Source organism: Monomorium pharaonis, chromosome 10, assembly GCF_013373865.1.
Source record: "Monomorium pharaonis isolate MP-MQ-018 chromosome 10, ASM1337386v2, whole genome shotgun sequence".
Lineage (NCBI taxonomy): Eukaryota > Metazoa > Arthropoda > Insecta > Hymenoptera > Formicidae > Monomorium > Monomorium pharaonis.
The window spans coordinates 215648-228232 of NC_050476.1; the positions used below are offsets into that span (position 1 = coordinate 215648).

At 36.9% G+C, this 12585-nt stretch overlaps 1 protein-coding gene across 1 annotated transcript in view; it reads left to right on the forward strand.

Annotated features, from left to right (window-relative positions):
* The first annotated feature begins 2030 nt into the window (after window positions 1-2030).
* LOC105833764 (CD151 antigen) overlaps window positions 2031-12585 on the forward strand; it is a 183612-nt gene continuing 173057 nt past the window's right edge. Inside the window, exon 1 of the mRNA XM_036293024.1 lies at window positions 2031-2398. The gene's annotated coding sequence lies outside the window, so the exon portion shown is untranslated. The remainder of the gene's footprint in view (window positions 2399-12585) is intronic.

Here is a 12585-nt window from a genome sequence, read left to right on the forward strand (position 1 = left end):
CGCTAATGTATTAATTTAACATTTTCTTAATATCTGTATAAATCTTGTCATCATATTTTATTTGACAATAACATTGTCTTTAAACGGTCCATTTATATAGTATATAGACCTTATTACTTCTTGGGCCATAATTCAATGCTTATTGCCGGCAGCAGGTTCTTTTGGGCGGTTGACAACCATTTGTTTATCGCCTGGCTACGTGTTTTGTTCTTTGTCGTGCCGTGTTTCGCGACACGTATATGCAACGGAAAGGCACAATAGGAGTCCCTTTTCATAATAGAGTCTACATAACGCTGTCCTATTGTACGTTCCATCACTGCGGAATCTCTTTGCCGTTCGTGTGACATTTCCGACATGTGCGTATACACGTAGGTATAATATAAGATATGTACATAATAGAGAGAAGCAATCAATATATCTTAATGATTAATTAATAAATATAACGCATGGAAGGTAAAACAAGTCACATGTGATTGATCATTACAGCTGAGCTTTCATAAAATAAAATTTTAACCGGTGCAAAATATTGTAATTACAAATATATATACATACTATATATATATATATATATATATATATATATATATATATATATATATATATATAGCATTATTGCCCATCGTCCATTATTTGATCTTAATTGTAAATGATAATTCGCGCTTGCGGCTGCACTTCAGTTAATTTCATGATCATACATTGATAATTGGCGTAAATGATTTCCGTAATAATTCTAGCATAAAACACTAGCTTGTTTCTGCATAAATCAAAATTGGAAATGTAATAACAAGGGTCAACATGACGAAAGTGTTTTAATGATAATAACAACAATAATTCCAAACAACGCGCATCATTATTAAATCACATAAAGTCGCGAATAGAAAACCATTATCAATGAGTTGCAATTGAAATATTCAGGGTCCAATGTTTGATATGCTGAAAACGTAAGATAAAGAGAATTTGATACAATTACAATGGCTTTCACGAGATGATAATTGCATCGTATCATAAAATTGCGAATTATATATCGCGAATGTGTTTATTCTCATGAAGGCTGTCAGGATCGAAAATAATCGCTGTAATGTCAGCAAATTGACAGATACGGGATGCCGATCGGTGGAAATATACTGCATGAAATCGAAATTATTCCATTTTCCACGTGATCGCAATATGGCTAAAAGAAGTAATAAAAGCAAGACGGTATTTAATTATGATAACTTCTTTAGGGACTTTTAATTATATAGAGTTACAAAGTTGCAAATTACGCGATATCTGAAACTCGATCAGAAATTAGAGTATAATACATGTACGTTGTACAGGGTCACAAGATCGCTGGAGATTGATTCGGGAAAAAGAAAAAAAACAAAAAAAAAATGAGAAAAAGTATTTTGATTATATTTACTGGATGTTTTTCCACTAAAAAGTTATACGGACTTAATTAAATAAATTCAGTTTTATTATTAACAAGAAATTCTAGTATATTTAATGGAAAGGAATTAATTATGCTCATGTAGAGCAATTTCTACTAGAATTTTGATTCATATATTTTCTATGGATTATAGGCATACGTATACATATATGTATATGTATATACATATATTATAACATAGGTGTACAACAGACTACTGGTTGTATCTATCTCAAATTTGTATAACCAGGTTCTTTTCCACTTCGCATAGAAAATTAAAAAAATTGCTTTCCGTTCTCATAGTTCCAATAGTATGTCGTCGCGGGAAAAGCCTAAGCGCTATTTAACACGATCGCAGCGTGACTACGAGACGATAATTGGGCAAAATTATAAAATTGCAAATGACAGAGATGGAGATAGACGGGCGCGCGTAGGAAATAATCGTGTGAGGCTGCCCCGTGAGAGAGATTGACAGGTATATGCATATATCGTGGTACTCGTTCTCCGCGGCCGCCAGCCGAGAGCGAGAAAGACGATAGTGTGCGCGAGAGCGAGTGAGAGGGGACGAGAGACGCGCGCGCACTTCACGGCGTTGGGGACGGTTGGACCGTTGCCGCGCGCGACAGCGGCTCACTTCAAATCAGTTGCGCCTCGACCTTCGTCACGGAGGGATCTCTCGCGCGTTACTCGCTCCTCTCTCGTCGGGTATTATCCTCGTTCTCGGTCTAGTCCTCGTCGCGAAGGTGACGAACGCCGTGTGGAGTTTCAGTGTCGGTACGACCGTGTGCTCTGGTGCTTCTCTTTCTCTCTCTCTCTCTCTCTCTGTCTCTGTCTCTCTTTTTATCGGGTCAGTGCCGAGGTACGCCATTACGCGAGTTCCACGCCGGCGGCGGTGACGCGCGTCGCTAGAGATCTTCGTCGGTGGATGCTGCTCTCACATCGTCCCTGCCGCGTCGTAGCTGCCGCGAGATCTCGAGTCTCAAGGACCGCCGGGTAAGTACACTGTATGTACATGGACAAACAGACACACGGGCGGTACGGTGCGGCGTGGCGAATGCCATTCACGCCGCGCCGGTGGGATTCGAGGTATTCCTCAGGTGAGAAACGGCGCGAACGCTGCGTCGTTTTCGAAATTGTTTACATGACGTGGTCACGTGACTGCGCGATCGCGGTCTTCCACTTCGGACTCTTCGGAGCACGCATCCCGCGGTTGCTCGTCACTCTCACGTTTCTTTCTTTTTCTCTTTCTTTTTTTCTTCCTTTTTTTAAGGAGGCATGAGACCGTTCGCAATCGCGCCACTAAGTGACGGGACAAGGTCGACGTGCACCTTTCGGTAGCTCCACTGAATAGCAATGCAAATAAAAGCGTTTCTTCGTCGTGGAATTCGTATTGCAAACAAATTGGCGATGTTCTAAAATCGCGTACCTCCGCCGTACTCGATAGCGCTATTCAGTAGAACCACTGAATTGTGCACGTCGGCGACTTTGTCCCGTCTTCATTCCGTTCATTTGTAGGTCAAAGGTTAACTTCAATCTCGATTCAACGTTAATCATAGAAAAAGTGGTCAATTTAAGACGTTCAAATGTTTTATTCCTTGTCAACATTTTTTAAATTTTACAAATATTTTAGTTTTAAACGGTTAGATTTAAAACACTAAGGCCTGATTATTTTAACTTTACGGTAAACTTAAATAGGTGTCTGTCTTTATTTATTTAGAGAGAAAGGTAAAGATAAACATATGCTTAAGTCTTGCTTAAAACCAAAGCAATGTTGGTGCAATCGGGTCTAAGGGCTACTCGACCAAACTCCGATTAGCTTAATCGATTAATTCCATTGTAACTGACAGAATTGGCCAATAGCTATTTACTGGTTACAATAGCATTAATCGACGATTCAGTTAATTGGAGTGTGGTCGAAGTGGCCCTAAGACCTTTTGCATCAGTACAGATTAACTTTAATAACGGCTAGGAAAGATAGAACTTGGATAAAACTAGAATTTTTAAAGTAAAAAAGATAGAAAGTAAGGTAAACTTTAGAAAATCGGGGATCTCTTAGATCCGATCAATGTAGCTTAACTGTGAGTAATTTTTAGTAACTTACTTTCTATGTTTTTTTTTAGTTCTAAGAATTAGAAAAAGTAAAAAGTAAATTAAATCAAGTTTAAAGCTTGGTGCAAACGAGCTTTAAGCTCATGTCAGACTAGAGATTGAGATTGCATTGGAATTTAACTAATCCTAAGAAAGAAAACCAATCTCAAGTTTATTGAACTTTGCTTTTGATTGCTGATTGGTCAAATTTCAATTCAATCTCAATCACAATCTCTAGTTTGATTACAGCTTTAGTGTTTTCAATCTAAACACAGTTTAAAATTGATAGATTTGTAAGTATTTAAATACCGGTGGCAAGATGAAGAAGTTTTTAATATATTAAAATGTAATATTTCTATATTATAAATTTACCTCGATTTAACTCTTTATCTTTTTCTAATTCTTAGGATTAGAAAGAGATAGAAAGTAAGTTAAACTGAGATTAAAGTTAATTTATATTGTAAACTTGAAACATTTGTTTCAGGAAAAGTTATTTTAAAAGTAAACATTTTCTCTCCGCTGCACTTTTTACAGTGTTATTCTGTTTTTATCTTTGTTTAATTCTGAGGATTAGAAAAAAAATTAGAAGTACTCTTTATCTTTTTTTTAATTCTAAGATATAATTCGAAAAATTAGAAAAAGATTAAGAGTAAATTAAAGCGAGATTAAAGTTAATCTTTATCAGAAGTGGACGTTAACATTAATGAATCACTCGTGTATCACGGCTCTAAAGCTGCGTACGAATATCTGATGAAATACATCAGCTGAAAGAGCATCGGTAGAACGGTAGATCGATTTCATTCGTCTTTCATTTCACGAAATAAGGTCCGAAATGCCGAGTGCGTTGCGTCCGATTACAACGCCACGCACGCACGCACGCATACTTTTAAATTGATTAAATGAACGCGATATGCCGAAATTCTATTCGTGTAACGCAGCTCGGCGTGCAAACCGTCCGCATAGGGTAAACAAAGACGCATCATAGGAAAACAACGGGAAGCCTGGTAAAAACTACTCGCGGAAAGCGCGCGTGTTTGTTGCGTTCTTCCCAGATAAACATTGCCCGACGTTTTGCACAACGTGAGTTTTTACGCCCGGCCCGGCACAGCTTCCGAGTGCCAGACGCAGGTGTATCATAACGGCGAACTGGGAAATTGGACTATTCTTAGACCCCACCCCTCCGGGGTCAGCGCTTTCTCGCGCGCGGCAAATTTAGATTGCTCATTTGAGCGTGCAAATTTTTCATATCTCGTAACGAGCGAATCTCACTCCGGACACCCTCCGAAAAATCGGGGCGCGCGCGCGCTCTCGCCCTTTGCGTTCCGGACTGCAAAACACGCAGACGTGGAATGCTGGGGTGGAATCGTGACAAATAGAAAGTGCGTATTCCATTTGCGTCTCCCGGCGTTCCCGGGTACACGGGTGATGACCATTGAAACTAGTATTACTCGAAGGCTGACGAGCTTTTTTTTTGTTAATAAAACCAGTCGGAAACACTATACATCATTTTCACCGTATTGACGTGGAATTATTGACATACCGCGCTTCTTCGCGCGCGTATCAACAGCGACGCACTCTCACGATGTTTCCGTTTGAAAGGAGAACGAAAAAAACGCCAATTACAGCTTTATTTTTTATAAACGAGATACGATCGGAATATTTGTAAAGCACTTCGGCGCGCTTGCTTTCTCATCCTCTTGACGTTCGTTCATTCATAATATCAAATCATCCGTCGTTTTGCTTCCTCGGCGGAGGAATGAAATGGAAAGGACGTGTCTGGTTCTCGGGATGCTAAAAGTCGTTCACCGTAATAAACGTGCTCGCGCTTACGGAACAAGTTCCGGAGATAATCCGGGAAAAGTGGCGGCGTGTATTCAGCGCTATACACACGTACACAGGTGACTGTCTCATTCTCCTCATAACGCCGCCGGCAGCATACACTTGACCTTTACGTAAACGTAAAAAAAAAGGTAATACGTACGTCGCCAGACTTGTACATACATACATACGTGAATGCGAATCAATGTTTTTCGGGAGAGATTTATACTTGGTTTACAATATAAAGACATTTAGCTACATTTGCAGCATGACGAAAGCAGAATTGTGGAATCAACCAATAACGTTTAAGCATGCCTTTCAAAAAATTGTCGCGCGAGAAAAAAGCTATAAGCATAAGCTAACCAATTTTTGTCGTGTTATGCGAACGCTGTTGTATTTCGCGAATAATAGTATTACACATAATACAAAACTGTTTAATTTTTTGTTGTCATGTCTTTTTTATAAAAAATTTCATTAAATTTTTCATATAAAAATATATATAAATATGGATAATTATATACGAAATATATCTATATATATTTATATTAGGTTCTTTTTTGCAAAATTTCTGTTTGGTATAGACAAATAATAGTGATACTGAAAGGACAGAAATTAATTAAAAAGATAATTTTCACATTGTTTTTTTTTTTTTTTTTTTTAAATTAAATTGATGAAATATGAGAAAAAAAATTGCTTATGCATAATCATATATATTTATGATTTAAGAAATATATATGATTATACATGAGAGCATTTGTTCTCATTTTTTATATTTAACTTTTTGTAAAGGAAACAATGCAAAAATTATCTTCTTAATTGGTTTTCGTTTTTTAGTATAACTATTATTTTTTATATCAAAAAGTTTTACAAAAAAGTAGCTAATATAAACATATATACTTTTGTATGAAAAATTTGTTACGGGGTAGGTGTGTTAAAAAACATTCTGTATTGTAAAATTTCAAACTCAAGTTTTATAAAGACATATCTTTATGATAATGTTTGAATTAAAATAAACAATGCTTTTACCGATGATAAAATTGACGACAAACACTGTTTATGAATTGTTTTACTTAAAAGAAAAGAAATGAAACTACAGTATTATTCGCTTATTCTTCTACTTCTGTTAGAAAGTTGCATTATTAAGTTTCAACATAATCTGATTGGTCTTGAATACACTGATTCTAAAGATATTTATTTATATTATGACAAATTAACAAACTGCTCCCGTGAAAACAATAACAAACGACACCTTAGTTCATACTTTCTTAATTGTTGAAACAGAGATTTCATCAGAAAAGTGCCGCTGATCATGATGCATTGTCGCAACATTTCGGACACAGCCCATTTTTTATCGCGCTACAAAAGTCTCTAGAAAACAAAAAGAAAGCAGGTTCTTTCCGGTCGTTCGAATTGTCCGTAGCCCGCGAAGGAGACGCGTGGATAGACAAGCGAGTGCACCGGGAAAAAGAAGCAGTTAGTCAACAAGAAAATCCGTTACATACGACCGAGGATGCCGCGCGACTTCCTCTTGCCACAGTTTCCAAACTGATCGGTAGTATCGGCGGCGTCCCGTAGTTTCGATCTCATTAGCAATATTAATCCTACACAACTGCGTTAACTTTAGACGTAAACTGCATATTGAGGCGTTTAGGCTTTCACGTCTTAAACATTTTCTTCGCGGTGCATTTTAAAAATTGTGAGAACTTGTGTGTGTGTGTGTGTGTGTGTGTGTGTGTGTGTGTGTGTGTTTTGTGTTCAAATTTTCAATTTTCTTCTCCATAGATTACAAGTAATCGTAGCTAATTGTAATAATAAAATTACAACAGATTTGTAGAACAAAATAAGGAGTGAATCAATTGAATTGAATGAGAGTTAAGAGTTCTTTTTTACTTTCTTAAAAAGGAAGAAAATTTCGACAAGTTGAGTGGCGATTGTGGGATTAGCGAACTTGTTGCGTAAATTATGTGTTTGTGTGGAAATTTAGTTACATGCCCTTAAGTAACGTGTCGAGCTTGTAAACTAAAATATCCCGCGGGTGTTCTCTATCCCACCGAGAGAGCCAGCGAAATATTCTGCGCGCGCGAGTGCTCTGGAATACACATCGAACAGGCTCTCCCGTTAAAGCGACGTTTGTGTAACACCGGCCCCACGTGTGTCTCGTTCCCCTGGGATATTGCGTGTCGGTCGGGCACGCGGCACAATTCGAGGTTTATTCGAGTCCCGGAGTCGTTGTTCCCTCCCGAAGCTCCGGCAGCCTCCCCCACCCTCCACTTCCCGCAATATCCGTTATTCGGTTCCGCGAGCTCGGAAGTTGCCGCGAACGTTGACGGGATTTATCTCTCCCTTGGCCGAAGTTGCCGGAGAAATAAGGCGAGCCTTCCGGTCGACGCGCTGCTCGCCGGGGCGATGTGACAGGGTTCAAATACAGGGTCTTATGAAAGAGCTTAGGCATTCCCGCTCCGAGATTCGTCGGTGCTCTACAGAAATTTGCCATCGCGCGTTGTTTCGGGATTAAAGCAAAATCGTTTCACGGAATTGTAAACAAGTAGTTGTAGGTCGATCACACTCTTCTCTAGCCATAGATAAATGTAAGATTAATTTATAGTGGTATAAAAAATGTATATATTATCTTATCACTCAAGCATTTGCCCATCCCAATTTTTATACGTATCTCTTTCGCATAATTAAAATTCTTTCCCTAATTCAACTGTATTTTTTTATGAAATGTAACATTGTAATTATGTATTTTTTATAAAATGTAACCCATTTAAAATTGTAACTCATTAAGGTTCTCTCTCTCTCTCTCTCTCTCTCTCTCTCTCTCTCTCTTTCTCTTTCTCTCTCGCTCTCTTTCTTTTCAAAACTTGCATTATTTAATTAACTCTACATTTATTACTTACGCAATTTTTTAAATATAAAAATGTGTATAGATAATAATATAATGTGATAAATTTAAATATGACTAAACGATTATGTAAATGTGTTAATCAAATTTTGTTTATACAGATATATATATATATATATATATATATATATATATATATAAATGTCCAGAAGATACAAGAGACAGTCTTACAGAATATTTTGATATGTAAAAAACAAATTTTATAAATTATATTAATTTTCTATAACAAAGGAAATGATTTGAAGAATTTTGAGTGAGACAAAATTAGAGTCAGGCGTTATATTCTTATTAATTCTTATTTAATTTAAATATATTTTGCTTAAATAATACTTAAACTTTAATGTTAACTTTATATGTTTTATATATATCACATCTTATTTTTTACGTGTACTATTTTATTTATTTTTTGCTTAAGTTTTAAATAATAAACTAAACCTGGGGTATATTAAAAGTATTATTTAATTATATTTAAGCTTTATACTTGATTATTTTTTATATTTTAATAATTACTACAAAAAATGTAGTCTTACAATTAGAATTTTAAAATCTGAGTTAATCATATATTTTATCATAAACTAGGAGTTAAGTTGTGTTATATTAGATGTCAATCATATTAATAATAGAAAACATCAATTAAGGCACAATATGTCAATATTATTCAATATCGTAACTGTACATGCATAACACATATGTTTATATATACTCGTATATACGTATAGATGTATGTACTATTACTTTTGCGTTTTTTCATCCAGATTATATGGTTCAATGATCCATTAAAAAGTAGAGGCATTTGATTGATAAAACAATTTTGCTTATATTAGTATAAAGTAATGAATTTATAAGACTGACGTGCTCTGAATTTATATGAGTAAGGTTAAGAAAAAAAGAATAGACAAATACTTGTAAGCAGTAGCATAGAAAAATCTCTATTAATCACGACATTAATCTCTTGTAATGTACATTAGAATGGGCAAAAGATTTTTCTTCAACTATATCAACCATGCATATGGTAAGAGACTTCAAATATTTTTGGTAATATTAGAGATTATCAGACGAGAGAAATATAGCGTCGACGATGCTTTAGAAATACATTTAAAGTGCATCTAGCATCGCGTATATGAGATTGAAAGCGCAGAAACATGTGGCTGATGATTCCAGTTTGAGCGCATCTTGCGGTTTTCGTGGCGCGAAGTTAAGTGAATCTGGAGAAAGAGAGAGACAGGGAGGAAGGAAGAAGGGGGGTGAGGAGTGAGAGAGAGAGAGAGAGAGAGAGAGAGAGAGAGAGAGAGAGAGAGAGAGAGAGAGAGAGAGAGAGAGAGAGAGAGAGAGAGTTAGACAGAGTCATTTTCTCGTTATGCAGAGCACTCTCGGCGAAAGGATTTAGAATAAGGATTCAGTATAGTTCTTTCGTACATTTCATATTCATCGCTCTGACGTTCCGCCACCTCTTCAGGCTGCCCCTTAAAATAATCTCCGCCACGGATCTGGGCTACCGCGTTGAATACGCCGTATCGCGAATACGTTTCTAATTTGATTTACCTTGTTTGCCGGCGTGGCACGACGCGATAAATTTACGCCGACGCTAAAAGATCTAGGCCTGGCGCGGCAGTGCAAATCGCGCAACGACGGAAGGTAACAATTCACGCGGCAACGATGCTACTACATCGGATTTAGCCCATTACTACGCGTTCAGAGTTTCGACTTGGTATGTATTTTTTAATTAACATTTTCCAACAAGCGGTATTTTTTATGAATTTTGATTTCTATGCGAAAGAAAAACTTTTCCAGTTTCCCAATAAAATAAATGTCTGGTAACTTTGTGAAAGGTTTATACGGAAAGAACGGTTTTGCTAAAAATCTGTCTAAAAATGTAACTGGATACAGATCTTGAAGATAATTTTAAATCGTCAAAATATTTATATAGTACACTCAGACTGATTGCTTAAATGTCAAAACTTTTTGCAACATTGCTTGAGCGTTCTATATATTTGTTCTAATAGTTTAATAAAATTATTGTCAGAGATCTGTATCTCTATTAATCTCTTAAATTTTTAAGATACTTGAGAGAGAGAGAGAGAGAGAGAGAGAGAGAGAGAGAGAGATTTGCAATCGTTTTATGAAATTATAGTATTTGTTTTCTTTTTTATTAGTAATAAGAAAAAAATATTAATAATTTTGTTTTCAAGTGTTTTGTGTCCTACATTTGATGTATTGGATTTGCATTTACTTGTTTTTCATGCGAGATAAATGTAAAATGTAAACGAAAGTTCTTGTAATCCCATAGGAGAACGATAAAGTATATCCCCGTCTATCTGTGTTTTCAAGCGTAGCAATTGTACGCGCGGAGTGTACGTTTCGTTATTACGATTCAGTATTGGAGAAAGAGTTAAGATAATATCTTGAAGTGAGAAGAAGCGGATGTGTAGACGAATTCGCTAGTAGTGCCAGATTGCGCGAGAGCGACACATTGCGCTCCGTCCTTCGCTGTCGTTGCTTAATAGTTGCCTCACAGCACAGGTGCGACACACCGAGCGTGCTCGTTTTAGGTGTCAAGTGTCTCGTTATCGTCGTTATCTGGCGCGCGCATTAGCTGTATAGCCCGCGTCATCGGTATACAACGCGGCACGGTTGCCCTACGTGCTTAGGTCGCAGCAGCAGCCTCGCAACCGTTCGGTTTGTTCGTTCGTTTCCAACGCGCGCGCGGAACAACGCGCGAAATTATATGCCGCTGGAATACGCTCGCTCAACCTGGCGCGAAACTTGCAGCGAAACTTAAATTAAATCCTGGACGACCCTGCCTTACCTCAAGACCCGCGCGCGTCCGAGGGAGGAGATCCTGTTTAAAATTTAACTCCGGTGAAAGAAAATGAATATTTCACGGCGTAAAGCAGAGCACGACGCGAGATCACGGTGCGCATCTCTCTTTTATTTCCGTCACCGAACACAACCAATTTCCGCTTCGGGAAAGATCTTGAAAAAGAGCTCGCCTCCGTTTTTTCCGTGCTGATACAGCTTCAACTTTTTTTCCACGAAGTACGATGCACTAAACATAAAAGTTATTATTATATTGATATTATTATATTATTATTTTTCTCGAGATTCTCGAATGTTAAATGTAATTTTCTTATCACATTGGCAATTTTGTTGGTGAGATAATAGAGACTTTATTCTTTAACTTAAAATAAAATTGTAAAATCCCAGTAAAAAATTTTTCATACAATATATATCTACCATTATACACTAATTATGTAGGAAATATGACCATATATGTTCCTATTAGCTTCTTTTTTACAAAATTTTTATTTGGTATAAAAAATAATAGTCACAAAGATGAAAATGATGAAAAAGATGAAAATCAATTATTAAAGTGATAATTTTTGCATTGTTTTCTCTTTTATAAAAAGTTAAATATTGTATGGAAAATGCGAAAATTATCTGTTAATTGGTTTCTGTCTTTTCTCAATATGATGTTTTTTTTATACCAAACAGAAATTTCACAAAAAGAAAGAAATTAATATAAACATATGTATATAGATAACATATATCGTATATAATCATACTTACATGTCTTTATATGAAAAATTTTTAACCGGAATGAAATTTATAAAAATAATAAGTGCGAGCGGTTAAGCCGTGCGACTGTTTTAGAATACAATCCCGTCGTGATATAATATATGTGATCTCCGAGATGTATTCTAACGTGATTACGCAGTGTTAAGCGCTACATGTCGCAGCTTGCAATTAGAGATACACCTACACGCACTCTCGCAATTTTTGACGCCGCGTCGTCTTATTCTCCTTAATTTCGCTAAATATCGCGAATATTCGTTATTGTCGTCGGGGCGAGATTGCCACGGCGTTGATATTGTGACGGCTGCTGGTGGTTAACAATCTCGCTTCGGGTGCCGCGATTACGCTCGTTCCGATGTTGAACGTTTCGTAGACGCCGTTATTTGACGAGTCGTCACCATCGTCGGAGATCACATCGCAGGTGCGAATTTGTCTCGCATTCATTAGAAATGACAGATGCAATCCGACACGCGCTGAGTTGTTGCACCGAGTTAGCCATTGTACAATTAGAACGTCATTCTCACGGCTTCTTCCTTTGGAAAAAATCTGTTTGATCGTTTGTTTGATCATTTTCGGTGTTGACTGTATTTATCTATATATGCTATATAAGAGATACAGACTCCGTTTGGTATTGGTGTTTCAATGCTCTGTGTATGCTATATTCTCTCTCTCTCTCTCTTTTTGTATATTTTTAGTTTATATTTATCTACTGAGCTTGTTATTTTTGCCAGTTAACGCGCGAGTTCGTGTATTCATTCGCCGATTAATTATCCGACCGGCCGGTTGATCCGACAAA